The sequence below is a fragment of the Ciconia boyciana genome, chromosome 7 (assembly GCF_034638445.1).
Source record: "Ciconia boyciana chromosome 7, ASM3463844v1, whole genome shotgun sequence".
NCBI classification, from domain to species: domain Eukaryota; kingdom Metazoa; phylum Chordata; class Aves; order Ciconiiformes; family Ciconiidae; genus Ciconia; species Ciconia boyciana.
Window position 1 is genome coordinate 64,356,651 of NC_132940.1, and position 27,582 is coordinate 64,384,232.

Sequence of the window (27,582 nt, forward strand, 5' to 3'; positions counted from 1 at the left end):
TCTTGTAAACATTGATGCAAATGAGAGCATGGCATTACCTCAAGTTACTGCAAGGGATGCACAACCCCAGAAACTGCTGCCAGCATCTTCCCAGTCTCATTTCTAAGCTTTAATGACCATCACAGTCTGCTTTTGAATTTTGACTCTCTTATTTGATAGAGAAAAGGCACGTAGGTTAGGGAAGACGGATGGTGAATCCTCTGCCACCTTAATGACCTTGTGATGGGGAAGGGGACAGCAGGGAGGTGGTCCCAGGAAAAGGGCTTGCTGTGAAAGAGGGCTCTGTTGACACCCCGACTGCCTCATGCCGATGCAGATAACCTGTACCACTGGCAGCTGGAAGGAGAGGAGGAGAGGTTTTGCTTTAACTGATAATCCTTGGTTTATAATACAAAAACACAGCTGTTAAGCTAGGTTTTTTGGGGGGTGGTGGTGTGGTTTTGGTTTTTGGTTTTTTTCCACTAAATGGATATCATTTAATATGACCCGTAGGACACAGGGTCTGCTTACACCCAACAAAAATATATCCATTTAAAATTCAGGAGTTGTGCACTCCTCGCAGACAGTTCTCCCTTCCTTCTTTGCAAAACACCAATTTTGTCCTGTGCAAGGACACATTCCTCTGAGCAACTGCTTCATCCATTCTGAAGGAATTTTAACTACCAGATTTGATAAATTACATATTAAGTGTTCTTAATGACTAGTGCAGAAAACACGTACAGAAAACTCACTATCCCTTCTTGGGTTATTGATTGAGCAGGTTCTGTATGTAGTAGATGCAGTACTCCATGAATGTGTGCAGTCTGCTGGGATTGTAACTGTTCTGTTACGTGGTGGAAAATATATACATTAAAAAAAGACCAGTGCTTCTGAAAGTTGTTTTAGGTGATAAAAAGAAATGCATACTTATCAGAACTAACATCAAGAAAAAGATAGGGAGGAGCTGAGTTACCTTTAAAGTGATAACAGCAATGGAAAAACATTATCTGCTGAATTTCAAAACCTGCATCAGGCATTCTTCATGTACTGAAAAAGCCTCAGGCTCTCCTAAATATGCTGGGTTTATTCTGTCCCACGTTGATCTCAGTGAGAGCTAAAATTAGCCACTTTTTTCCTTTTTTTTAAATTTAGTTGTTCAGGATCTTTCTCAGTTCTGGTGATGGCAGTAAGCGTGCAATAACGTGGTGTTTCCATGTTGGCTACTTTTAGGCCTCTGACGGGCACTTCCTTAACCCTGTTGTGCAATGGTAGGTAGTGCCATATAGAGATATGCAGGAACACCACCTCCTGGTCCAGAAAACTCTCTCTCTCTACTATCTTACAGTGGGAGGTCTTGGCAAACAGTCCTGTTTTAATGGTTATCACTGCGATAACCTCAATTCTATCCTCACCTACTTTTCTATTCCTCCTCCCTCCCTCAGTCTTCTCCTTCCTTCCAGGCTTATCTTTTTTTCCACTTTTTCCAGGAACATCTGTATAATCCATCCTAAATGTTCTTTTCTCCAGTGTATTACTTGTGCAGCACCCTGTTTCAGTCAAGTGTCGAACCCCTCCTTATTAGTGACAATTTTGTTGATAGCATTCGGTTCTGCTACGCTCCTGCACTGTCCCAAATTACAGCTTCCACCTGCAGCAATCTCTATAAGTGTATTCATTCCCAACCTCTTTTAAATGTTGCCTAAAACAAGTAAATGAAAAGCCTGCTTGTTGACCTAATTGGCTACTCTTAGGTTGTCACTCAGCTCCATCTCCCACTAGCCATTAAGCTACAGGACATCATTACCTGTTAATTAATAGGCTCAATTACAGTATTTTTTATTTGAGCTTCCTTCCACTGCATTACGACCAAGTGAAACACACCGACAGACCCAAACACAGACTCTTGGCCAAAGCATGATCATCAGTTTAGTTTACTTTATAGCCTCTTCTTCCTTATGGAGATCTGTTTCTCAACATGCGATTTCCTTCCATATGGCTTGCAAAAAGCTCAGGGGAGTAGCGCATGCAGAACTGCTTGGTCAACACATTTGTTACTTCCATCGTGGTGGCCCAAAGCACCAATTCATCATGAAATTAGACAAGCAAGGAAGCAGCCAGGAAAAAAACAAAACTGGAAATACGAACAACAGTGGAAGAAACCCTAAAAGACTGTTAAGCAAACTATATTTAAGATCTACTTTGATCTTGTTTCTTAATTTTGACATCCATAAGAGCTAAGTCACAACCTACATAAAAAATTAATTTATCAATGTTGCTGAAACAACCTTAAAAAAAAAATAAATCTCCCTAGGTAGAGCTTCTGCTTTCTAAGGGTTATTGAGCACTCTCCTCTTTGCACGTGTAGACTTGATTTGTCTGCCTTCCCTGACGCACTCTTACCTCCACCTTCAATCAAAAGCCCAAGAGCTGTTGAGGCAGGCCTAAGAATAGGCTGCAATTAAATCTTGACGATGCTCTATTCACGCACAACTCTTCGGGACAGAGAGTAGACTGCGACATACCACAAACCATTCTCCCGAGTATTAATTCCTGAGAGGAAATAACTCATCAGTGAATCAGTGTAAGAAAAGGTGCTTATTCTTTGTTGTGGAAACAGGTGAAGGGAAGTATTACAGAAGAAACGTTTCACTGGAGAGGCTACAGAGAGCTGGCAAGAGCAGCAGCCTGGTTTGAAGACTGAAGGTAAGCAAATGTGAGAAAAATGCCATGTTTTGAAAGAGTCCCATGCAGTAGGGAAAAGATGCTAGCTCCCTGAGTAGCTCTTCTCTGAAGCATTCCCAGACGCTCAGACCACGTACAATTGTTTTGTCCTGAATGCCACTAGCAAAATACACATAAAACAATTTTCTTAATGCATAAGTTTTTGCTTTACATGATTAGTTTTTGTCTTTAAAGACGTGAACTCAAATTACAATGGAGATGCCCACCAGGCTGAAGCCCCCCCCACAGGCTGTGCTCTGCCCATGCGAAAGACCATCAGCAGTCCTGAGGTCTGAAGTGCAGGGACCAGGAGGCTGTATTTCTGCAAGTAGGTAGACAGAGGAGCAGCATTCAGAAAACATATCAGTGAAGCTGAAATTAAATCACGCTAATGGGACTGTGCTGAGCCTCCCGAGAAGGTGAAGTGTTGGGTCCAGCTGGCCAGAGAGCTGCCAGCACAGCCTGGAGAGTAGCCAGGCACCATGCTCCTTGATGTGGTGCACCGGCACTTCCCAGGCATCAGGTGGTGGGGATTAGGTATTGGGGTGGTTTTCCCTGCTAGAGAGAGAGATCATAGCCTCTGTAACATAACGATGTTGGAGACCATCTTTCCAATAAATAGGGCCTCAACTAGAAGCCAGGCATTTTAAGCACAAGGCCACTTTGTTGTTCTACTCAGCAAGAAAAAGCATCAGCAGCATGGGATAGATGTGTACTCTGTGGTCTAGGTGTGATGGGAGAAAAAAAAACAAACCCACACCACAAAACCCCCAAAACAAACGAAAACAGAAAAGCAGACACCTTTGGGAGGCTTTGTTTTCCCTAAGCACTGAGCTGGCTGGATACATAGACCACGACTGCGTCTAAGCCGGGGCAGGGAGTGCAGGGAGCAAGTTTCTTTATGCCCTTCTCTTATGTGCTCATCCCCAACTTGGCAAAATCAAGCTTAAGGTATATCTCCTTGTTACGGCTAAGTAACTGTAATGCGCACATGCTCACCTATAGAAACAAAAGTAAGAAACAGTGTGTGAATAGCATTAGCCCATTTGTTGCTTTTCTCAGAAGCCAACCCCATCTATCCTTTTGTTCACTTACTGTGCAGCTTCAATCTGGTTTTGATCAAGTATTTTGTGTGTCTGCTTTTAGTGCACATTTTAAAACAATTTGCTCTTTTTTTTTTTTTAACTGTATCATTTATCTCAAAAACTTTACACATCAGGAGCAAATGCAGTTGATCACTATGCTTACAGTTTTATGGCAGAAACAAAGTGTTGGGTTCAAGGGTATGTCTGCATTAATGGATAGCACAGACTTTAATCCCAGATGACAAATGTATCTGAAATGCTATTCCAATGCATTTGCAAGGATTGCACTGAGAGCACTTGCCTTGAAGATGACAGAAGGAAACGCACGTGCACAGACGCACTTGCACAACATGCACAGTCTGACTAGCAAGCAATGTTAATAAACTACATATTAACACAGGTGAATATGGATCAGGGAACAGGAAAATGCCGTATTTGCAACAAGTCTGAGCTCATAACACATAGGTGGCTGCAAAACTCAGGACTGCTGATTTTATTTATGCTTCATTCTCTGAAACAAAACCCGTATGATCAGGAATCACGACACCGTGGAGATGTGAACAGCCTTATCCCCGCCAGCATAATCTTATGGTTATTACCCTTCGCTTTCTCCCCCCATCCCCTTAACAGCACATGAGCTTCACAGGCAGAAAAACCATCCCCGAGATAGGTAGCGTCTTCAAGAAATCCTCACATACTTTCAGTTGTCTGTCACACTATGGTATTATTCAGCATTTTGACGGGCAGCGGCCGCATGTGCTATTGCTGCATCCATGACGCAGTCGCCTCTTCTCCAGCTGGAGCTGCTGGGCGCTGCCATCAATTCAAATGAATGATGCTAATGCACGCAAGAGCTGGCTAAGTCAACTGGAAGAAAAAAGCATCGCTGAAATAATTCAATCTGCATACCACACCTTTTCTGGAATGGCAATATCCCCACTTGTAGTTAATTATGGCATCTTCAGCAATTCCTTCATCGATTTGAAGGAGGGCATCATACATTTGGGGGTCTCGATCAATTGTTCTCCTTTCGGTACATTTAACTGCTGCAGAATGCAACAGTATTTTGTACAGCTATTTTGTTGTTCACAGAGAAAGTCTCCTTGAAAAACACCTCAGACTGCAATTTATTTCAAGTCATTAGAGCAAAATCTTTTGAATGGACAATATGATTTATAAAGTCAGAGAAATACTTTTATGAACTATCTTATGAATTCTAAACCTTCAATATTTGTTATAGCTCTTTATTCTTTTGGTCTCTGAAAAGAAAGAAAAAAGCTCACCACTGAATAAAGAGGAAAATGATTCTCAGATTTCAAACAATAAGCACATCAAATTAAAAAAATCATTTATTTCAGTGCCTCTCATGCTGCTTAGTCACAAACGCACACAATTGTCTAGCCAGGCTTTTCAGCCCGCACACAGCTATTCTGTGTCTTTGAGGCATAAATTGAAAGTGAGCAACTCTGACAGAGAGCTGAGAGGAATACACAAACTCTGAAGTGGAACTGAAACAGCAAACGTCACCTTTTTCTTCACAACCCCTTCTCAAATGTATGCACAGTTTGCATTCGACTACCTCCATACTCTTAGAGACACCAAAATCTTTACCCATTCAGGTAAGCAAAATAAAGGAGCGAGTCCCACGTATATCCAAAGAGCTCTATCCCTCTGAAAGCACAGCATCCATCAGCCCAGATATTTTAATGGTAGATGCTGGCCACCTAATTGCACTGACACTTGCCTTTCGGCACAAAGCTCGAGGAGCGCAGCTCCATGCCCCAAGATGTGCCACCCTGCAAAGATAACTATCCAGTCCCACCAGCCCTGAGCTACTGCTGCTGAAGAGATAGCACAGCCTGTTTAACCCTCAGCTAATCCAGCCTTCTACAGGAATCCCTGCTGCTGCGGTAGATAATCCCGTAGCACGTACGGTTTGCAAACAGCCCAAGGACACCCTATTCTAGAGCCTCGGAGCGTGGGGAGAAACTTCACACGAGCTGAGAAGATGAAAGGCTCTTACCACTTCTCACTGTATTACCACTGGTTTCCCTACTGGAGGAGACAAACTAATATGAAAAAGCAGAAAAAAGGAAAGGATGGAAAGGAATATTAAGCAAAAAACTATGTAACCTCATAAATACAAGCTCTGCATTCAACATATGGCAGCCAACGTTTTCAAACCCCACACACCTCCAAAATGTTAAACCATGGCCACCTTCTGAGGAAAGGGAGTACAGTTACATGGCATGCTTTGATACTTGAATTCACATATTTATTCTGACTCTTTACAGACCCAAATGTCCCAACCTCATCCATATTTCTCCAGAGACCTGCGACAACTTGTTAAGTTGTCACAGTCCGACGCTATTCATTCTCCCTCTCCAAGCTCCTGGACAGGTAATATTGCTGCTGCGTGAGTCTAATAGCTCCGAATCCAGCTGGTTCTTTGTCGTTTGCTTTTTGTTCTTTGCCATTCATCCTGTTTCCTATTTCTCCCCTTTCATTTGCCAGGTAACTCTTACTCATCCTTTTTCATCCATCCACAGTCATGACTTTTTCTAGTGTTTTCTATCTAAGCTATTTTAATCTAATCTTTCATGGAACTGCTGGCTCAGAATGATTGCTCTCCTTTCGGACCTCATTTATCATGTTACCATATGGCAGTATTACTTGATTACTGGTAAGGATTCAAATTTTCTCTTTATTTTTATAAAAATCTATTATGAACCTCTAGGCCCTCCTGTATCGTGCAAAGAGAAATAATTATAAAATGTACTCGCGCTCTTTAATACCAATAATTTGTCATCTACTGAGCATTTTTTTTCTAGGTATAATAGTACTCTGACTAACTCATACTAAATCCAGCAATTTTGCTGTCGCCTAGCCAAATATTTCTAATATTAACAATACAGTTTAGATTAAATGATTTTAAAAGTTGTACATACAGCCATTTCTGTGTGCTTATGCAATGCTAACTAATTATCTTGAAGTTTTTAACTCCCATCTTTCACTTCCAATTATACTTTAATATTTCTGATGATCATTCTATAACAGTTTTCTTTCTTAAATTTCATAATTTAAGTGGTTTGACTTTAAACCACTATGGACCGGAAGGAAGGAGAAAGGAGATGTGTGCCTGGGAGCACATTCACCTCTCAGCAGACTGAAGCAGCAAGTTGCAATGCAGAAATAGGCTAAGAGCCTCGCTGCGTTCACAGGGGGTTTCAGGAAAAAAATTACGTACGCTGTTTGCACAACAGCGGCACTTCAGATGCTGACACAGAAAAGAAAAAAAAAAAGGATACAGCTGCACACAAGCACAGGGAAAGTGGTTCCCTGCTGAGAGCAAGGGGGCTGCGGGGGATGCACAGCAGCAACCAGGCAGGGAAATGCCCTCCGCCGCATCCCCACCCTGCGTATCTCGCCCCACGGGCCACGTCAGCAGGGCCAGGAGGGCCGTCTTCTCATCTCAAAGCTCTTGCCTTCCTTTGCCGGGCAAAGTTAGAGGCCTCTTGTCCTCCTATACGTGTGAGCTGCCATTGCTTGAGCTCTTCCTTGCTTGTCAGCTCCTTGGAGTGCCAGGCTGGGAAAGCACCAGGCACCGTCAACAGCTCTGTCACTCTTCGGAGAAATTGTGTGCAAACCCAACGGCAGCAACACACCTTCTTCATAATACACTTAGGCACGCCTCAGGTTTTTTAAAATATTGGCCTCATAATGTGATACATTTAAAACAACTACATGTTATCAAGAAAAATGCATTCTTAAAGATTTTTTTTTTTCTCATGGTCTGATTCAAACGCAGCTGAAACCAGGGCACTCCTCTTTGTCCTCACTAATAACCTGTCAGGAACCTCTGCAGCTCTTCCCTTTTTACAAAAATGGTGTGCGCCCTCCTACCAAGGATGAGAGCGGGGTATGGAGCTGTTTGCTCGCATGGAGATGGGGTCTGGGACGCAAGCAGGAGTCTCTGGAAATGGTCATCTTTCTCTCAGTCAGGAAAAAACTAATTTTACTTCTTTGCAAAACCATTATGGCCACGAGTTCATAGAAACAAGAAAAAAGTCTGCAAAATCCATGACAACCCTTTCTGCTAAAAAATAAGATTTTAAAAATTTGTATTAATACATTGTGATTAATTTTCCTGAAAGAGTCTTAAACCTTACAAATACACCCCCACAAAATTAAAACCTTCAAGAGCAAATCACCATAGACTAAAACTCCAAGCAGCATTTGTCTCCAGCAACTCTCCCACACATATTATCAACAGTTGAACAAGCCCAGGACAACTGTACAATATTCAGAAGTTATTCTAGACTTTACTCAGTGCTCAACAAGAATGACTGGTTTACAGCACCGTGGATTTGTTTTAAAAGGTGACATTCTCTAGCCCATTTTGCATATAAAGTAACATTTTAAAAGTGCCAATAAGTGTAGATGATGAGCACTAATCTTAGCCTTCAGCCTCAGTATCGCTGGAAGTTTTTCCCTCCTGCCTGAACACCACATGTTCAGAATAGATCCAATTTTTCCATCTTTTATTTGCATAGTTGGGGACAGTTTATTCAAGCCAATCATCTCAGCATGCTTCATCATCATGATACTCTAAAATAAAAGCAATCATGCTAGATTGGTCGCAATTAAAAAGGTATTTTTACATTTGGAGAAAAAGTACCTGTTGAACTGACAACTTTTTTCCAAACAAAGTCAGGATACCCGTTGAACTGGTATGCCGCATTTTTTCCTCTCTCTGAAGCTCAAATGCGTAGCCCCCTGCTTTATGTTTTCCCTTGATTAAATATCGGTAAAAATGAAGTGAAAAGCTCCTGTCCTTCCACTAAGAGATTATACATTTTTATTGACCCATTTTAATCAATAAAGTTACCCCTGTTTTGCAGCATCACAAAGCAGCGTTCACACACAGCACTGCCAGGGAAGAAACTAAAGGAATCGGGATTCAGGGACCCAGAAACCACTCCAGAGAAGAAAAAGAGAATGGCTTCCATCCAATGAGTTTTTTCCCAGAGCTTCTCTCAGTCATGCACTCCCAAATGCTAATTAAATATTGCCTAATTGATGCGCTCAACCTCTGGCAGACTGCGAGAAGCATGTTTATAGGTGGAGACTGAGCTCAGCATTGAAACCTACTTTTTATATTTAAGTGTATGACCATTGGTCTCCCCTCTTCCCCATCTGAAACAGCAGCGTGACCCTCTGCATCACATCCTGTGCTCTTGTAACCACAGCTTCTCACCTCTTTTGAATCGGAAGTGTTCAAATCTTGCAGAAATAATCTAAAGAATTAATTAATTTCTACCAACCTCACATCAGAGCATATAGAAATAATGATAAAGCAACTACTGAAATTAGGAATGGCTACTTTTAAAGCTTATGGCCATAAAAATACATCTCATCTTTATTCTTAGTGGTGGGAGAGGGAATATATGCATATATATACATATGTGTCTATAAATACGTACATATTATGGGCAGCTCCCTGTCGCTACAGACAAGTACTTCTGCATTCTTCACTAAAAAGACTTGGCAAGCGCAACGTCCAGAGAGGGCCACAAACCTTAAGGCTGTAAACAGAATATGAAAAACCATTGCTCAGATTTCTCTTTGGTTTACAGTGAAAGCAATTTGTAGAGGCACTGGGCAGAAGGAAATGCAGACAGCAGCCTGTACAAACTGAAACGCGAACCTCCGACTACAGAGCAGCAGCGTGCAGCACGCCCAGCAATACAAAAAGGCAGCTTATGTAAAATTTCCCGAGTGGCAAAAATATTTATGGTCCGAACAATATGCTTCAAGCAGGAATTGATGTTCTGATTACAAAGGAATGAGACTGTCTCCAAACTGAACTACAGCTGCATCATCTTTAAATATCTGAAATGTTCCAATACCTGATGTTTAAGTCACTCCGTCTTTGATCGTTGCAGAATATGAAACTCATTATCATTCCCACTTTATTGCTGATCATTCACTTTATTGATCCTTCACTCTATCTTTAAAAGTCCTGTTTTCTAGCAGAGCTGAAATAACTTTTAAAGCAGGATAAAAGCCCAAATTTTGCAGACTGCTGTATCCACACAAAGGAAGATACTGTACTGCTCTGGAGAGCAGACGGGTGCTGCTCCAGTGCTGTCCTGACGCAGCAGAGCAGTCTGCTGCATCAGCGAGCATCCGGCTTGGGGGGACAGAGCCATCCATCCAAACTGCTGCTGCTGCACATCACACAAAACCACTTTTTCCGCTAAACAGCAAAGTGTTTTGGTGCTGAGTAAAGTAACAAACCTCTTCGGTCGTTCTGTGTCACTCGCACAGACCAGATCCAGTTTTTATATTTGCTTGCTCTTCTTTTGATCACACTGGTGGCAGAAAGTGGATTCAGGACATTTCCACATGGCAGCTTGTCCCTTTGCCTGTGTCAATCTCATACCTGGACGCACCGAGGGGACCCGTGCAGAAGAGCTGTGCGAGGCCAGCTCGGGTCTGGAAGCCGTACGGCCACTTGGAAGCAATTAGCACACTCAAACTCTACCTCTGAAGGCTTCTTTCTCCCACCACAACACCACATTACCAGAAGAATCTGGGCCCCCTGTCCCACATGGTAAACCCCTGCTCTCACGCTCTGGACATCATCGGCTATGACCCATCTCACTGTGACCAGCGTCAGGCATTCAGGGATCCAGACAAATACCAACAGTGTCTGTTTGTACTAATCAGCATCCTTCACCAGTATTTGAAAAAGCTGCCAATATTGACCAAATACATTATTTCAAATTACAGAATCATAATAAAAAAATGCTTTTTCTCCTTGAGGCTGCACTAGGATTGTATATGAAAATCAATTTATAATGTCTTTATTTGCCATTTATGTTATTTGTATAGTCTCAAATTCAAAGGTGGTCTAAGGAGAAACAAATCCAATGAAAATCAGTGCTGTAGGTATGCTCTTTAAGCAGCAGCTGAGGCAGAACTCTCTAGAGGGACAGGAGTAATTGTTTTTTCTTACCTGCCAGTGTCAGGGGAAGAAAAACATAGGAAAAACCTGACAGTTTCTGTTTCTCACTCTCGGGACAAAGTCTAACTCTCAGTTTCCTTTTCCTGTGCCAGCTCAGGGTAGCTTGAACTTGGATTTGCTTCCTTCTCTGAAAAAGTGCATGACATATGTCCTGAAAAGGAAGTCTTTTTAAATTCACCCTAAATAGCTGTGAATGAGTACTTTTGGAAGTCCAACTGCACGGCTGCAGGCTGGGTGAGCACACACAAGTGCCCTGAGCTTCACCAGAGCACTGTGCAGGACCACCTCACAGGAGAAGCCTGCAGAAGCATCATCTCTTCATTGAGCTCTTTGGATTTCTCCTTCACCTCCCCAAGGCTGAGCAAGGAAAGAAATAGCTTAAAAATTAATGTTCTTGCTTTCCCTCTCCTCACCCCCACCTTGTTTGTTCTTTGGAGCTGGAGAGAAAACAAAGCTGCTTCATTATTTACTGCCACCTTAAATTTTTGATAGTCGTCAAAGTCAGATGCACCTCGTTTAAGGGTACCAGCTTCCGTTATCCAACAGTAAAGTTAACAGCAGGAACATTGCAGTGTGTCAGATTTGCATGTAAGCATATGGACACACTTGGGTTTCTGAGATGAATCCTCTGCCACAATAAAGGCTGAGCTTGTCAAATGAATTATTGAAGCAGTAACTGCAAATTAACACAAATTACACACAGTTATCGGAAGGAAACTTTCTATTTTTTTTCCCCTCAAAGCTTCTAGAACAAAAGTGGGAAAAGCTTCAGAAATTGTACCTCCCAAGAAGGAAACACCAGCACATGCTCTTACATAGCTTTGCAAGCAGTGAGTTAAAAGACAGCTGAAAGAGGCAAACACACTTCAAGGCTAAAATTATTGAGCAGTATCATACAGAAGGACTGATACACACTGGCTTTGGGTATCATGCTGCGCTAAGCTCAGTTACAGCTCCTGCCTCTCCCTGAAAGTATAAAGCCAGCACTTGTTATAACAGAATTGCAGTTCTCTTCAAGAAGTGATGGCTATCCATCCCCAACTCCAACTTTACCCGTGCTTGCATTCCCCCATAGGGACTTTGGAGAAAGCAGAGGAGTCCAAGCTGAGCTCACCAAGAACAGAGCTGCTTCCTGAAAGCCACCTGGAAACGAGTGGCTGAGTCTGCAAATGAATTAAGGTGACTGTCTCTACTTTTAAGGATATCACTGGGCTTCACTTTAAGGATATGACTTTAAGGATATCACTTTAAGGATATCACAAGATTCATAATTTCTGACTACTACTTCAAAAATAAGCAATGAAAATTCATTAGTAAAGATTAAAGACAATGTGGGTTTATTATTATCATTATTACTCTTATAATGCACAGTTTGTCAAAGGTGCTCAGACTAACAGGCAAGAGCCATCTGCTTCCCAAACTACTAGTCATTACAAAATCAGGTTTACAAAGAAAAAAAAAAAAGGTGCTTAGTAACAATTCCCCTATATGAATTAAAATATAAATTTATTTTTGTCTGTCCTATGTATGTCACCTGGGGCAACCAGAGGACTTATGGATATTTTTCACGTTAACGAATCCCCCCCACTTTTGGTAGAACAATTTCATCTAGGTGAACTTCTCAGAACTACCTTCGGAGTCTCATGAGAGAGGTTTCTGTTCCAGCCTGAGAAATAATCTCTGAATTTTCATTTCTTTCTTCCAATGAAAGTTCATGTCTTTATCACATCACATCATATGCAATTTGCTCTATATTCCACTGGCCAGTTTTTTCCCCCTAATTCCACTGGCACAAAACCTGTCACCTTGCGAAGAAGTTGGAAGGTTACGGCCCTATCCGGGGTGCTGCAGCTAACCCTTTCATTCGCGTAGGTTCCCTCCTCTGGGCATCTTTTCGAAGTCCACAGATCTTGATGCCTGAGCGTGATGTGATTGATGCAGTCATCTAAGCCCTGGTGTTACAGTAATTGCCATTTCTGTCACTGTATCTGCAGGGTTTCCTCTCCATTAACTTAAAGCTCTGGATGTCTGAAACCGTAGGACTGTTAAAAAAATAAAAAACCAAAAAAACCAACAACAAAAAAGGAAAAGATCTGTGCATCTCTAGGCACAGAGATTGCTTCTTATTGCTCTGTTGAGAATAGTTCAAGATTACATTGCAATCTCTAAGATTAATAATAAAACCACAAGAATAAGTTTCCCCTGTCCTTTTCAGTTGGGCCTCTTGGTTTTCTTTGGAAGAAAAAACTTTGTCTGGAAAAGCAAGCTGCAGCCCCAGCAGCTCAAACCCTGCAGCTCTAACGCTTTCCACAACTGGAATTTTCACCATTACTGTTTCTCGTCACTGTGGGTAATCAAGGATCACCAGAAATGAGCACACACCGTGTTTGCTGAAAAACTGAATACAAGCAGCCCCTCCTCTGCAACCAAGCATGGTGCCATCTCTTTCATTTAAAAAAAAGTATAGTGAACTACTGCTTTCAGCTTTATCTTCGATTTTTTCAGAGCCTTTCCTAAAAACTCCTCACTCTAAGGTGTCTGCAGTTTGTACTGTAAGTTATTGTTTCAACCTAAAACCCATCACAGAAAATTTGAAGTTATTATCACTTTTTCTTAATAAAATTAAAAAGAAAAAAAAACAAGATATAGATTAATATTTACAGGTTTTTTTCTCTCTGACATGTCTTAAATAATATTAAGAAAACAGTATCTAAACAGAGAAATGTATTCCAAAAAATCTTACAGGAAGAACAAGTATCTGATCCTATTTGTTTTAAATGGAAATCTTTTCCCTGATAATAGGGCAAGTAAATTGCTAGCAAAAATCCCAGCAGTTAAAACTGCACATCTCACACATATTTCCACTGCAAAGAAAAAGACGGCATTTCCTGGACCTGTTTCCATCTAGCCCCAGATCTTGTGCAAAACTTGACCAAAGACTTATTAAATGTTTCAGCACCAAAACTCAGAAGATTTTTCTGTTTCTTTTCCCAGTCTTTCTATGAATAGGAAGATGTATTTAATCTTACTTTACCTGTTATATTAACCTTATGACCATAATTCCCCCTGGCCAGAGCACTCCTTTTAGCAAAATGTCCCCTATCTGAATCCTCTCCCCCCCTCCCATTTCTCTCTTGCTTTTTCCAGTAGCATAACTTTAAATTACAATTTAACAATTTTAAGGAGTTCCTTAAAATTCAATTCACAACTGCTTCAATTTGTTATTATTGCTTTGACAGTGATTTTAAGAGAAAAGGAGTACAGCAGTGGATGTTTTTAAGTCAGTCTTCATGGCACAAGGCAGAGGACAACCTTACAGACATAGGTGCCAATAGTCTTTTTTTGTACCATTGTACCTCCAGGCACCGTTGGATATGAGTAGAGGGTAACTTATTTCCTACTTTTAAAAATACATATATTTATATATAAATAAATAGAAATGGAATAAAGTCATTAATATTAATTAATTTATATTAATTTAAATGTCTAATTTAAATTAATTAATATTAAGGGCTTTAACATGAAAACCTTTAAAAGCCTTTAAAGGGCTTTGAAATTAAAGCCTTTAATATGGTTTCAGAAATCACTTCCTCTCTGATTTTAGCCACTTTTTCAGTGGCTGCAAACATGGTCACTGCAAGTAAAGTCAGTAAACTGCCTGGCGGATTGGTGATACCCGAGGGTACGTCCCTGCCTGCTCGGGTCTGGTTGTGGACCTGTTCACTTTTTTGTGCAACCCCCTTTTGAACATCCCAGAGAAATAAGCCTCCGTGGCCTCCCGCAGCAGCAAACTACGATGCTGACCTTGCGCACTGGTGCTGTTTTAAACCTTATCCTTACGATTTTATTGCATTTATAGCTCCCTGGTTCTTAACAGCAGAGTTCGGTGAAAAGCAGACTGTGCTCCATTGCCTGGTAGACCAAAGTCTCTGCTACAATAACGACAAATCACAGCAATTAGTTAGTGTGGATCCCAGCAAGGCTTCACAAAGCAAGCGGATCAGGTCGTTAAATTGCTTCAGGCACTACCTGACCTCTGCCTATCTACCCCCTGTTTCAGGGGAATTACATTTGAAATCACCATAATTGCCTGGACGACATGAGGATCTCATTTGAAATCAATTCATTCAGTTTCCCCTTCCGTGTTTCTAATATTGTTTCTGAAGTATCACGACAATTTAAAATAATTATATTTTAATTAGCGTTGATTTTCAGTGGAAGTCATGCACAGCCACTTAACAACTTCCACATTAGTACCCAAATAAGTTCCCTGTGATTATTCGGAGATGCAAAAGCAGAAATAATGAGATATTGGTATAATCTTTGTTGAGTTCTTTATAAGATCTCTAACAGACTGTATAAGTAGCACATATATGTCAGAGAGAGAGAAATAAGCAAAATTAGCCCAGAAAACAAAAAAAAACCAAACATGCAAACTAGAACTCACAATCGTCTAAAATATCTACTTTAAATTTACTTTATCGTTTTTAGGAAGAAATAACAGCACTTTAAAGGATGAAAATATACAGTCAAATATTTCCGTTCTTTTTGTCAAACACACATCTAAAGGTTGGGGTTTTTTTATTTTTCTACGAGTTATTTAGAGAATGCACCTATTCAATGCCTTCTTTTTTCACATCGTACATCACCCGTTAGTCCCCAAACACCCAGCGGGATCACCACTCTTGCCTTTCGTCACTGAAGCAGAGCTGGGACAAACGGGGTGAGTTAGCACAGCAAATGGGGGCCTTGGGTGACGAGTGACTCGGAAGAGCAATCAGTATTGCTGCAACTTAGGACAGATAATGTATTGCCAGATTTTCTGAAGATCCCTCTGAAAATTTATGAAATAGTCCTTGTAATTGTTTTCCTCCTTCCTGTGCAGCGCACTAAGTCCTCTCTACCCAAGCGTGGCAGCGATTCCCAGCAGCAGCCTCAGTTCCTCACCGATCAGGATTTCCAGCCCCAAACCCCGCTGCAGCTAATGCTACTTTGCTCCTTTGAAGTGTTTTTAACAAGGGATCCCAAAGCATTTTTAGCACCTCCTCGATGAGTTACTTGGATATAGTTGCATTCATTTCACAGATGCAGAGATTCACCAGTCACAGGTATTCACTGGGAATGAAAGTCAAATGTCCTAATTAGTCACGTAGTCCACTAATCACTTGATTATCTTCATTTCCTGAAGCCAAAACAATTTAATTTTAAGTTTTGGAGGTATATGTGCACAGCAGGATATTAACTTGAATTAGGATATGTAGTTAAAAAGGAAGCACATTAATTTCCCTAGAAAAGCTTTTTGTTTGCCATTTGAACACAATGGCATTAAAAACCCCATAGCTAAGTAGAAGTGGTACGTCGCCAACATACCTACGTCCTTTTTTTGACAGCCTGAATTATGGAAGTGCTTTTGCACCCAAAAGGAAGAACAGTCATGTTGCTCCTAGACTAAAATTGTCTGCGAGCAATACATTTTGCAGAAACAGAGCAGAGCTTTAGAGAGTGGGTATTTAAATGACATGGCATTACTCCTAAAGGAAATATTACTGACAACAGCATGCAAATGTTTGGTATAGTGTTTGGCACAAAGAGTGAACATATGGTATTTAATGCAAGCAAATTAAACAGCTCTACGCTACAGTCAACTGGAGATGCATCCTACTGTAGCAATCCTAAATCCGGTATGAACGCTTTCCCTCCGGATTTGCACCTGTATGAAACTGGTTGAACATATGCATGGTTCAACCAAGTATACATTGTTAAATTTCATCCAGGCTTTCCAGATGCATACAAATGACAGATTCTAGGTAAAATTTATGATAAAGTATTTCAGTAATTCAGAGTTTCTCCATTTCTATTCCTGAACTCAAGTGGCTGATACGTAATCTCAGCTTGGCCATCTGCACATGTGACCAACTGTCTCCTCTTCCATCGTGAGCTGCTTTTTCTATTCTTTATTTAATCTCAGCTGAATGCGTTTAAATTACCCTCACTCAAATGCACCAGCAGCTACCTACAGACCAGAACTAACTATCCAAAACCAAATGCTGCCAAAGAAAGAGAAGTCTACAAAAGCCCCCCCAACCATAGCAACTTGTATCACATCAACAAAGTCAAGGTTGCCCAACACCATGCTGCGCCCTGAGTTACCGGGATGATCCAATCCTCCCCAAAACTCTTGAGTGTTTAAGCAATGCAGGCTGCTGCATCACAGCCCTCTGTCCCTCAGCTGGGGAAGACTTTCCACCCCCTGAGCACAACCCAAACTGCAGGCATGGGACAATTTGCATTGACCACAGCCCAGCTCTTACCTTTCAATGGCATCACCATGCTGAAGGCACCATTTCTTCCCCTACTAAAACAGAGGCATTCTTTATCTTGTAATTTTAACTCTGTGGATTTCCTTCAGCTGCTATTCCAACTCTACCTTGCTAAAATCTACCATGCAATGCAAATAACCCAAACTAAATTTCCTGTGTAATGACATTATAATCACTGAATCTTCAGTTTCACCAATGTTCATCAGATTTGGCTCCTTTTCTAGGATGAAACCCAAAAAATCTCTCTGTTCACATCAGCTGCTCAGTAGACTGTTCAGGGAGATAATTTTGTTTCACCTCTAGAAACACTTTTAGCTATACTGAAAATATTCCTGCAGTCATCACCAGTAAAGTAACCTAACCAAAATCAATGCTTCTGCCTTCTTCCACAAAATTCAAACATCTATATTAACTAACATTTTCTCTTCCTTTGCCCTACCCTACACACATCTAACCTATTTGCGGAAATGTACATTACAATATTCATTTTAACTCATCCTTGATGTAACAAGCTAAGTTACATATTGCAATTTATAGAGAAATTGTCTTTTATTGTTTTAAATTAGAGACAAATTTTCTTACCTTCACACATTTCATTACTCAAGTTGTCCTATTGAAATGAAGGATTTATTTCTATACTTTAGTATTGCTAAGGGTTAGTAATAGTATTAAAATAAGATGTTATGAACTATAGTCTCAGAATCAATGTCAAAATGTTTCAGCTATTTTTATGCTAAACATCATCTCTATGGTAACACCGCAGTTACATTTAATATGAATTATCATAGATTTTTCTAGTAATACAGACTAGCATTAGGAGTCCAGACTAGTTTTAAAGGGAACAAACTAAGAATTTAGGTGTCTGAACTGCCTTACCAGATACCTTAAGCATAACAATTTTTATCCCTGTGCATTAATTTTCTCTCCTGCAAAAATAATTGCCTTTATAGCTATAATACGAATTATCAGTTGAAGTCTGAGTTCTCCACAGAAAAAGTCTCAGAAAATATTAACAGAGCCCCATCTACACTCTCTCTGATTAATGAATTAACTGCTCCTACAGGCACTTTCATCTTTAACTCTGAAGGCATCTCATAAAAGCAAATATTGCTATTTCTAGCTTTCCACATGTAAAAAAAAATGAAACACTTTTTAACATACATTTACGTGGAGAGTTTGGGAAGCATGACAAAGCGAAGGGATGGTGCCACACCCTCTTATTATCTTCATGTTAAAAGAAGGAAGATGTATAACAAGCAATATTTCAACCAATCTGGCCTCAAAACCTCTAAACGAGAGATTTGCCCAGTACAAATTCTACGGAAGTTGAGCCAATTCCATTTACAAGATCACGTTGGAAACAGCCTCAAGTTGCAGATGATGGTTAACGTAGTAAACGGGTGACATGGGTCTCTGCTCGTGTGAAGTTTTAGTCCAGTTTAGTAAATTATTTGCCTCCACTGGGAAGAACGGTGCCTTCCCAAGGCCGCCTTAGTAGAGGGTTCAGGTGGGTCTCTCTCGGCCATTGGGAATTCACCTGCATGAGCTCGTTGGACTGCAAACAGTTGCCAGAGCAATGGTAACGTTGCCGTTTAATATATTCGATGCACTTATTGATATGTAACATAAAGAGATTCCCCTTAATAAATACGTATCTCCTTTTTATGCTTTTATTGTTATGGTTTAATAATTTTTTACTATGTCTAATCTATTTTAGCATTAAGGACTAACTGAACCTACACTAACTTAAATCTTAGTTAAAGGACTTAACTAAGTGTTAGCCCTTTATTAAAGACAACAAATTAATTCTGCTGAGAGCATTCATCGCAGAGCATCCTGAGCATCACTCAGAGTCAGCATAGGAGAAGGCAGGTTATTCATGCATTTCAAGCTGGGAGACAATTCGTACCAGGTTATGCCACTGAAAAAAATGTGCTGGCAAGTAAAAGCTATATTTCAGTCTAAAATATTTCTAAAAGCTTAACTGGCCTGAGAATTGAACAGGCCCCCACCTTTTGGGCTTCCTGACAAATGAGATTATCCAAGCTTGTGATGAACAGCCAGCTTGGTGGTCAATTAAGAGCAGGCCAACCCACTTTTTATGTTGCTTTAAAACATTATTGAATTACTGCCGTCCAGAAATAGAAGTCACTCTCGGCACATTATCACAGCACATGCTAGTAAGATGTATAGCAAAACCTAGAAAATACATTGAAATGCCCTTAAAATTAAAATGCACAGAAATCGTGCATGCAGTCTGGACACACACCCTGGCAAGCGTTGCACTCGCCGGGTCCAGGGTTTTCGCATGTCAAGGGGAAGCTCAGTATTTTTAGCCCTCACTTTTACAGGTTAATTTGTATTTCAAGATTTTGAAAACTCCTAGGGAGCGCGGGGGAGGCAGGTAAGTGTAGCAGCTCCGGCCCATCCTGGGGGAACTTCTATTTTTTCATTATCATTGGTGTCTTCTCTCGCCTGATTTAATCAATAGGCATATTATATGTCGACAGTCAGCACCTCTGTGTCAGAACTAACAATAAATCAAATCAGCGCTATAAATATGCTGAAGATTATACAGGTCTGCCCAGTTTTTTGCTGCCAAGATAAAAATCCCAGCAGTGACAGCTAAGGTGCTGCAGTTTGCCAAAGGCACCGTATCAGCAATGTGAGTCCTGGGGAATGGAATTAGCAAGACTTAAAAAAAAAAATTGAAATAGCTGGGGATTGGAAAGAGAAAAAAAGCAATCTTGGTCTGCTCACTTACAGGTATATCAACTCTTCTGAAAATGTTGGTGCCTGGTGTAACAGTGGAAGGTTTCAGGATGGGAAAATACACTTTGGACAACAAAGCATCAAAACCAAAGGATTCAAGAAAAAAATATATGGGTAATTTTTACACTGGTATGATGGTTGTTATTAATTTGTGAGTATTTAAAGAAAGAAATAGCCCTACGTAACGTTATCATGAGATACCACTGTATGGACTGCCAGACATTGCACCCTGAGACATAAAGAAAAAAGCTCAATATAGAAAAAAATTTAACATGTTTTTTCTGTGATAAGCAACAGTAAGTTCTACAGAAACTCCTCTTTTTTTTGTCATAAATTATATTAGTGGAAAGTCTCTAAGGACCCCCATTCTCTACCTGAAAACTTTCTACTCTGATACTTCTTGTCACCCAATAAATAACCTTTATATCAAGGAACGGCAATCTTGACAAAACCAGAAAAGTGCATTTTAAAACATAATCCAAACTGTAAGAACCGATTCTGAAATCCGCATCTCTACAGGGCAGCATCACCACGTGCAGAGCAAGCCTGCACCCAAGCAGAAGCAGGGAAAAAGGATTGTTTGTTCAACACATGAGCTGCTTGCAGATCTTAGAGGTATTTAGGGTCAAACCTTATTTGCTTTTTCTCACATAGGGTGTCTCAGTAGCAGTTCATAGGGATAAGAGTTGTTTGATAGAAACCATCTATCAAGTTAATTACTGAAAGTACCTTTCTTTAAGACTATGCCAGTGTGTGCTGGAAGGAACCCCGGGTGAGGGTGACACAGCCGCAGTGGGAGCCTGAACAAGCCAAGCAGCAACAGTGACAAAGCTTTGCCTTCAGCTGATCGTGTTAACTGGAGGGCAAGGAGAGCACAGTGCATTTCCCTCCATTAAATTTGGAATTATATAAATTTGCTGCTGTTATGGATTAAAAAAAAAAAAAAATCAGGTCGAAAAGCACTACGGCTTACCGGCAAATCTTGTACTTATATAAAACTATATGCTTTTGCAAACATTTTATGCAGTTTAGGTTTTCAGATTATTAAAAAGTATATCTCCTCCCCCCAAGACTATTCACTGCACGCGTTATTTTTAAAGTGACTGTTACTATTCACCTAATAAGACACCTACACATCCAGCTAATGCAAGAAGCTTGGTGACATAAGATTATAACATTAGCATACAAGGCTTCTCATGTATAATTTATAGGTACCGTGGTTTAAGCTATTTTTTCCCCTTCTTGGACGCTAGGCGTAGTGTTCAATTTCAACTAATCCTTTCATCTTTTTCAATCTAGATTGTGAAGGTCAAACCGAATGCAATATTCCTTATATAACCCAAACCAAGGTCAGCCTTTGAATTTTATGATCAAAATTTCCCTCAGGAGGATAAAGTAGGAGGTAGCAATCACTTCACCTCCCAAAACTAACCCTAGCTAATTACTGAACCCTTCCATCCTAAAATGCCTATGCTGAAAAAGAAAATAACGCTTGTACCACATTTTTTATGGGCTCAAGGACAAAGCTGAAGGAATTGCACAGAACACGTGATGGGACCTTCCCTTTACACTGCATCCTGTATGATTTGAAACAGTGGCTATAGATGCTATAAAACTAGTCCTTTTGCCTTTATTTGATTGCTTTTCCCCTAAAGACAGATTGATACACTTATGGGCCACACATGGCAATACATTTGCAACAGTACTTTGTGTATAAATTCAGTGTGAGAGATCTTAATGGTTTCTTCAGAGGGAAAAGCATCCTCCCTGCTTACGTTCTCTTGCTCATCGCTGACAAAGTTTGGGAGGTGAAGGATCAAAGTACTTGACATTTGAAAACTTCACTCCAATTGCTTCTTTTAATTCACAGCCTGTAGGTACAAACATGTGCATAGGCAATGGAAGGGGAGAGATCCCGTAGGTTGACTGGTGCTCGTCTGCAGCTCCAGCCGCTTGCCAGGCTGTGGTGGTGGTGCCGCTCGGAGGTGTACCATCTCACATCTCCTAATCCCACATTTGCCTGCACCGCGCTGCTCTTTGCTTAATAGTTAGATGATTTTCCTGAACAACTGCAGTTTCTGCGTGAAAACAGAAGGGTTTCCACATGCGTGCTCATAGTGGAGAGCAGCTCCTCAGTCATCCCCTGCACACTTGGCTTGGTCACACATGTCATGCCCTGTGGTATTAAGGTTCTCCAAGTAGCTGCAAGCAGGGTTAACAAGCTACTATCTAAAAATGAAAGCTAGCACTGTTCAGAAATATTTTTCTTTTTCCTCTTAAAGTACAGTCTAGAGGAACAGGATTCAGCTATTTAGCACGGGCAAGTCTGGGGGAGTCCTAAAAAGCCACCCCTCCGTGCCACATTTCCAGGGCTCCTGCATTTTGTGTCCCTTAAATCTCTCAACATCGGGTATAACAGGAAAGTTTTTGCCAAGTTCCTTGCCTGTTGCAAGCACACACCATCACACATTCGCTTCTAAACCACCTTCGTTTAACAGACATGTAATTAGGAAAACAGCATGCTAGTCAAGTGGTAAGTTAGCAGTAAACACAGGATTTCATGCTTTTTTTTTTTCCTTCAGTGAACATTTGATGCATAGTTACTTCTTCATATTACCTTGAGTCAATACTTTCCATCTCTCAGGCTCAAATCACAGAGTAAAGATCATTTCATGAGTCTTGCATCAAGCACAAAATGTTTCAGACTTAAACAGGAGCAAACAGAGGTGAGAGAAACCTTTGTCATTTCCAGTAAAGCTTTTTTGCAATTTTTTTTTTTTTAATGTTCGTAAACTTCAGTACAGGATAAATAATTTGTAAGCATCCCAAGAATGTCCATAAAGCAAAAGAAAAAAGGGAAGGTGGCTTTTTTGCCTTTTTTTAATTTTGGTTTGGGTTTTTTTTTTTTGGGGGGGGGAGTATTATTGTTTTGGGGGTTTTTTTTGGTTTGTGGGGTTTTCTGTTTGTTTGTTTAAAGGTGTTCTCAAGAGAGCATTTGTATAAACTGTTGTTAGACATGGTGGTGTAGGAGGACTAGAAGAACATTTCTATTTGGAAACACTCTTTGCATATCACCAATGAATAAAACATAGCCCTTTGTGCGCACATTATATCATGTAGCATGACTAATCTTGGAATACTTCCTGGCTTTTCTAAATTCCAGAAAATTAGCGGATTAGCTCAAAATGCCATAAATAAAATATAGAGTGACACCTTAAGACTCAGTTAAAAAGAAATAAAACAGCATAGAGGCTTCTGAAAACTACTCCTGTTGGTTGCCCAGTCCCTGTCAGTAATGCTACCATCTGTAAACTCGGTGGCTTCATACTACTAGGCTGGTTTTTTGCACTATTATTTACCACTACCTTTGTTGGTAGTCTAAGAAAAAAAGATATTCAAGTCTTCTTGCAACAGTTTTCGGGGGTTTTTTTGTTTGTTTTGGTTTTTTTTAAACACTCCTTAAATAATACTTACCCAAATGGATCTTCAAGGTAAGGATGACTTTTAAAGGACGTAGTCCTAGATGGTTCTTTTTTGATTGGAAAGTGGGACAGGCTACAATTTAAAGAGAAGGGACAAGCCACAGACACATTTCTGCTTTATCATCTCCAAAGGCTGAATATTTAATAAACTTAGTTTGTAAAACCTCTGCAGAAGGGACCGTAATTTGGGTGAGCAGTTGCACGCTGCCCGCTACGAGTCCTCCTGGTGAGTGCTCATGGGCCAGGGCATGACGGCGACACGAGCATGGAGCAGCATCGAACCTCGGCACCCAGCGGTACGAGCAACAAATAAAAATAGAAACATCACAGCCACCCGCTCTGCACTCTCCTCAGGAAGCAGGGAAACCATACCACAGGTACCAGTGCAAATATTGCAGTTTAGTTGCCAAGCAACCCCCTTATCCTCTGAAATTCATGTTCAAGTAGCTATAAAATCACTTGTTCAAAGAAACCGGAAAACAAAAACAAGTTGTATCTGCGGCATCCTATTTTGCTAAGCAAAGTGCAGGAGAAGCAAAATCTGAACCCCAACCAAGGCTTTCCGAATGTAAACAAATGGAAGTCACGATATTAGCTTCAGGAGGCCAAAACTGCATTTTTCTCATCACGCAAACAAGTAAGTGGAGCCCTGTTGGGATTAATACTCTCCAAAATGCACTTCGGAAAGGGGGACCCTCTCACGCACCAGCACCCGATACAACCCGCCTCCTTTCCAGTGCTCCAGCTCCACTTGACAACCTTCAAAATGTTATTTTACTCTAGACTGCAGGACAGAAAGTGTCGGAAATATTAGCAATAGTGATCAAAGCCAGCTGACCTACTACGGCAAACAGCCAAAATTTGCATAGGTGTTTCTAATGATTCAGATAAACTTGACCATAAGCACACTACTCAAACATCACACATCCTAAAAGCTATTTAGGAGGGGCCGGCTTCTTCTTTCATTAGTATAATAAGCAAACAGCAGTGAATTACATCAGTTCAAATACAGTTTGATGTGAAATTAAGTACTGGGTTTTTAATCCAGTCGCTCACGTTTCTTTGGCCATCTACCACGAGAACTGAACAGAAATGCCAGCCAAGGACCATAAATTTCAGTGAACTATTTGCAGACTTTTCCATTTATTTCTAATTATTTCAATTATTTATCAAATTATATTTATTTCCACCTATTTCCCATTATTCTGTAGTATTTCTTCCACAAACATAAATAAATTTGTGTGCATATATACTTGTGCATACACATATGTATATACATGTATACAGACATACATATGTATAGATATAAAAGGGTCAATATTAACTCCCTTCCACTTGTAATACTTCCAAAATTGAAACATTTCATTTAGACACTCTGGACATTTTGGGACAGAAAATTTAACAATAAGGAAAAAATAAATCTTTCCAGTTTGAATCAAATCCAATGTTTTGCTTTACACAGTATATTTATTTTTCTGTCCAGACAAATTTGGAAGAAATAATTTAAGAGGTTTTTATTTAAAACCAATTCATGAAGTAAAAATAAATATTTTATTTCTTTCTTTTCAGTTCCTGTGTGAGGGTCTAACCAGACCAAGGCTTATAATAGTCTTTGTTATCTTCAGTTGCCATGCTATACCATGCCCTTCTTCGAAGCCTTGGTCAGGGGGCTCCTCCTCCCCTTGTCCCCTTGAAACCTCCTTTCGGACACCGAGAACTGCACTTTGGGGCAGTGCAGCTGCAGGTGGGTCAGTGTGCGCATCCTCTCCAGAAACAGCATCCCTGGAGAGACAGCTCTTTACTGTACACAGACACAGCAAATAAAAATTGAGAAAAAAAAACCCCACAACAACACATAACCAACCAAAACCACAACCACACACACACAACAAAAGAAAGTGATTTTCATGTTAGGAAGACTTTTAATCAAAACCAAAATTTACTACAGATTAGAGACAACGTGGGGAGTACAAGAGCATCAGATAGTGTGTAAATTATTGTATAATATTTCTGAAATGCTCTGATTGAAAGGTTTGATTTTGTTTTTTCTTCCCTTTTTTAAGGACAGAATCTTTTAAACTATAATCAGTCTCTGTCACTGTGCCGGTCCATAATACTGTGTCTTTCACTAATCTTATTTTTCTGTCTCCCTGTTTCACCTTGCTTTTGAAATGTTATCTTCCCCAGGATAATAAAGATATACCTCCTGAAGGTCTTCTTCCTCTGTTTTTCAAACATATAGTTTATAGCAAAGTTCTGGTATGGGAAAATAATTGTGTGAGAGAGCTGGGGATGAAAGACATGCAGAGAGCAGAAAAATGGGGGGACGGTTGAATGTGCCACATTCCTCCACCCACGGCATCTCCACCTGGGGAGCTGCAGGCATCAGCAGAAAATGTTCATTACAAGCCATGAAAAGCAAATCGGGTGGAGAGTTAAATATTTATTGGGACGATTTTTCCTGAAGATCAAGAGACCCTCGGTTTCCTTGCAAAAACTCAGCCTATGGGACCCGAGACTTAAGTTTGAGGAGTCGAACCTAAAATTAGCAAGAGGTGTCCGAGTGCAAGCCAAAGAGTCTGTCTGCTCTGACCTTCAACAGGGAGCTGCCAGCTGAGGCCAGGCTTTCACATCTGGCCAAAGCCCTGTCGTTAACATGAGCAGATGCAGTCTGGTCTCATTTACAATCTTGTTCAAACACCATACAAACAACTTCTGTGTGGCTCTTTTTTTCCTTTTTTTTTTTTTTTTGGGGGGGTAACCATTGCAAAACAAGACTGAAGCTGCAGGCTTTGGCTGCAGATTCAGTTGGTTATGAAGGATGACTGTGTTGTCAATAACGCGTTGTCAACAAATTCATATAGTTAACTGCAAATAAAAGTTTAGCAATGGATCTATGGATACAATTGTTCCTGAGGGGGCAGATAGCAAACTCCTCCATAAGTCCTTCTACTTATATATATATACACACATGGGTATGTGTGTATATATATACATATATGAAGAGATATAGATAAGACATATAAGATATGTGTATTCAGATATGTATTTTATATATCTGAATTTTCAGGAAGTTTGAAGTCTCATGTTTTCTGTTCTTAAACCCTCCCCATTTTAGAGTTCTTAGGAAATCAGGTCACGCTAGTACATACTTTTTCCTCTTTGGTTTCTCCTGCACTTGGGTTATAAACCAGGACCCTCTCTAACCCAAAATAATCAATAGCATCACACTGGTTTTAACTAACTGCACTTTCTATACATGCAATCTATTCATAATAAACATTTTAGCTACTTAGTTTCTGCACTCCTGCAATCCTATTTTTTTGAAACGTACAGGCCAGTTTAAAGTGTTTAAACATTCATTTACCTGTACAAAAAGTTACTGCCCTTGCCCATGCTAAATAGATGAATCCTGACCATAGATTCAGGTTTTACAGCTTCTATAATGATAGACTGAAGTAATTTAATTTGCAAGTCCCAGCCCTGGAGGAGAGGGATGAAGATGGGACCTGGAGTAACCGCATCCTGCAAATCTTGATGTTCAGGGCAGAGGATCATATCTGGCCTCCCCCCCGCCCACAGATTTCTCTCTTGCTCCCTTCCAGCATGCAAAGGAAAGATCTATTGTAACAGGCTTTCAAAGCCACAGGCACTTTACAACCTTCCCATTCTAGGTGGTTCCTGCCTAGGAAGGAAAACGCTAAAGGTTTTGTACGTTCTCATTTGCTTAATGTGTCCCTTTATTGCCACACTTGAACCAAGCATCATCCTTGCATCTTCTGAAGCTCAGGAACCCTCCGCTTCCTATTGACTCACTACCACCACCTACCTACCATAATCTTCATTTATTTTTCCCCCTTTTTCTTTTCCCCTATTTCCCCCCCTTCTTCCCCTATTCTTTTCCTGCTTTTTTGGGTTGGTTTTGTTTTCTGCCATCTCCATAGCCACTGGAGAAGTTCCACGGTCTTCAGCCGGTCTGGGTCAAACCTCATGTGTGGCTGGTCTTCTCCAGCAGGTAAACCCCAGTTTTCAGAATTCACCATTTTGCACATTTTTATGCTCCTACATAATTTTTATTCACTTCTAGGTCTGGCTTACTACTAGAAGAAGTGTTTCAAGTAGAAAATCCTAAGCATGCCAAAGTTTTTCACTTCTTTTAATGTGATAGATTTTTCTATGAAAAGGAGTTACCA